Genomic DNA, 3,593 nt, shown 5'->3' with positions numbered 1-3,593 from the left:
CAATATCCTGTGATAAACCACAATGGAAAATAATATGAAGAAGAATGTATATGTGTATAACTGAATCCCTTTGCTCTATAGCAGAAATTAACACAACATTGGAAATCAACTATACTTCAATACAATAAAATTTTTAAAAAGATATAAAAGACATCAATATAGTACATTTATTTCCTCCCTAATCATTCTGTAAGCATAGTAAGTACACAGCAGAGTTGTCTTCAAATAACAAAGTCAGATACAGGAAATTCTTGGTTATTCATAGGTGAAGAAAAAGTAGAAGAAATCATAGAAACGCTACAGTTCTAAATATCAATAGCTATCAGAATAGTAGATTGTCCCAAATAGCCCCAGTGAGAGACGGATGTATAAGTTTAGTGCAACTAAACCAGAATCATCAAATTCAGTCCCCATGCTCAAGGAGCTCAGGCTGACTACTTTCCCCTGGTAGACTTTAGACTGCCACTCTAAAGAGAATACCACACTCTATGAAATTCAAGAGTCAGGACCAAGTCAGAACTAAAATACAAATTTAACTAACATTTTTAGTATACAAAAAAAACACAAAAACTACCTTTGTGAATTTGTCTGATTCAAAATAAATAGATGGACACAAAACAGTGTGGTCAGAACCAAATCTTCGAAGAGGTGAAACCTGAACTGTCCCATAGCAGTAGGCCTATGGTGTCTATTAATTTTTAGATTAATGTTACAGTTTTTCAGCAGTTTAAAAAGATGATTTCAAAATTATCTCAGCTGTTTCAAATATTTTTTTTACAAGTCTTAGCACCCTATAATGATTTTTAGAGGAAATTATAAAAGGATTGTTTCAAGATACCTTAAATTTTATATTGCTTATACACTGCAGAATGAAGGGGGGAAAAGCTCAATATTTTTCTATCCCCCAAATCACCCATTAGTTTTATTTATTTATTAACCAAATATGTTACTGGCCTGGAAAGGAGACTTCTTTGAACATCATACAGTTATCTGAATGACCTCTAGAAGTCTGTAAGCTTCTATTAAACTGGTGGTCTTGTAAGACAAGATGGAATTATTTTTTTATCATCTCTTTCCAGTTCTTTCATGGATCCTGCTTTTTCCATATAAACATTAAAACTTCGAAGAAGAATATTTATATTTCTCTTCCTAGGGTTATGTGTTGACAATACTGGTCAACCAGATCCAGACTCAGATACTAGATAGTTTTGACAAAATTTCTTTACTTGACAGATAAGTGATCCAATCAACCTATAATGATAACAGGCAATATGACAAGAGCTCAGAGAAGGCACATAGTAAATAGTGACAGAATCAGAATCAGAACCTTGGTTTTCTTCTTACTCAGCTGTTGTAATACGCTCTTCATGCTATACTGATACCAAGATTCAGCTGCAAGTATATTTTTCAGATCAGGCCTTCTCAAAAAGTGATAACACAACTCAGTAGTGACTAGGTCTCAAGTTCTACCTTTTAGAACTATCTCATCATTTCAAACCAGAAAAATTTGAAAAATTCTTAATATTAAAATTAGCTAACAAACTGAAGTGCTTCTTTCATTTGATATACATAAAAAGATTCATTCTTTAAGGAACTCTATACCTTATCCTGACTAAAATAATCTCCAAAGTGTGTAGGTAGCCTCCAATTATACTTTCTAAAATAATTTTCAGTGTTTAATAATAAACAAGTACATAATGACATTCAAAAAACTGCTGAGAATATAACTGGTTCAGAAAATTGGCAATGGGCTAGATAAAATAAAGCTGAGAAAAGTTAAATGTATACAATTATGATGTACAGTCCCCAAAACAAATGCCCCAAAGCTAATAAAAACCAGTAGCACTAAACTATAATCTTCATTCCTAGCTCTTTATCTGGCACACAGAAGATAGTTGATACTTTTTTCACCCAAGCCTCAAAACTTCAAATTTAATATTCATGTGAAGGAGAAGAATGTGAAAACCTATGGGACCAAAGAGACATATCAACCAACTGCAATATATTGACTATTTGGATCCCAATGTAAATAAAAAACTGTTGGAAGAATAAAAAAAGACAATACAAAGAAACACAAAAAGACAACTGGAAATTGAGTGCTAGAAATTTAATATTATTAAGGAATTAACTATATATTTTTTCAGTGTGGTACTGGCATTGTGGTTTCTTTTTTAGTCTGCAGTATACCAAGGACGATCATGACCTGCCACAGTAAGTCATTTTTTTTTTTTTTTTTACTAAAAGACTAGGCAAAATAGATGTCCACTTGGACTCTGTAGAGTATCTGAAATTTTGTAACTAAAGTTATTAATGCCCTACCATAGCTACATAAATATAGAAGCAACTTTATGGTCACCGTTTTTAATGGAATTTAAATATGAAGAAAGGGCTTCCCTGGTGGCGCAGTGGTTAAGAATCCTCCTGCCAATGGAGGGGACACGGGTTCAATCCCTGGTCCGGGAACATCCCATATGCCTCGGAGCAACTAAGCCCATGCATCGCAACTACTGAGCCTGCGCTCTAGAGCCCGCGAGCCACAACTACTGAGCCCACGTGTTGCAACTACTGAAGCCCGAGTACCTAGAGCCCATGCTCCGCAACAAGAGAAGCCACCGCAATGAGAAGCCTGCGCACCGCAACTAAGAGTAGCCCCACTTGCTGCAACTAGAGAAAGCTCGCGCACAGCAACGAAGACCCAACGCAGCCAAAAATAAATAAATAAATAAGAGAACTTAAGGGACTTCCCTGGTGACGCAGTGGTTAAGACTCCGTGCTCCCAATGCAGGGCACCCAGGTTCGATCCCTAGTCAAGGAACTAGATCCCACATGCATGCCACAACTAAGAGTTTGAGAGCCACAACTAAGGAGCTCGCCTGCTGCAACTAAGACCCAGAACAACCAAATAAATAAATAAAAATTATTTTAAAAAAAGAGAGAACTTAAGTATGCTTTTGATACTAAAGGCAAAACTCTTCTGTGACTAAAATGGAAAGAAAAGAATCAACTATATTGAAATGAAAAATAAAACAGCTTATGTAATTGAAAGTTCAAAACCATGAATTACAAAGTCATTTTAAAAACCAGAATTTTAACAATGGGTATATGTAACTAATGAAAAGATATATTTTTAGTCCTTAGTCTAATATTTCAGTTTCTGTAAGATGGTTTTCTTCAGAGTTTTAAAAGCAGATAGGATCTTACATTAAAAAAAAGACAAAAAAAAGCAAATATAAAAATAAACTGAGTCACACGAATTTTTTGTTTCCAGTGCATATAAAGTTATGTTTGCACCATACTGTAGTCTATTAAGTATGCAACAGCATTATGTCTTTAAAAAAACCAATGTACATACCTTGTTAAAAAATACTTTATTGCTAAAAAATGCTAATCATCAACTGAGCCTTCAGCAGTTGAAATTTTTGCTGGTGTAGGGTTCAAAACACTGCAAATTACCAAAATGTGAACTCAAGAGACATGAAATGAGCAAAAGCTGTTGAGAAAAACAGCACCCATAGACTTGCTCAACACAGGGTTGTAACAAACCTTCAATGTGTAAAACTCGAAGTATCTGCGAAGCATAATAAAACAGAGGT

The sequence above is a fragment of the Neophocaena asiaeorientalis genome, unplaced genomic scaffold, assembly GCF_003031525.2.
Source record: "Neophocaena asiaeorientalis asiaeorientalis breed wild unplaced genomic scaffold, Neophocaena_asiaeorientalis_V1.1 scaffold29, whole genome shotgun sequence".
Classification (NCBI taxonomy): domain Eukaryota; kingdom Metazoa; phylum Chordata; class Mammalia; order Artiodactyla; family Phocoenidae; genus Neophocaena; species Neophocaena asiaeorientalis.
The sequence above is the reverse complement of the archived record's forward strand: the minus strand, read 5'-3'. Positions refer to the sequence as shown.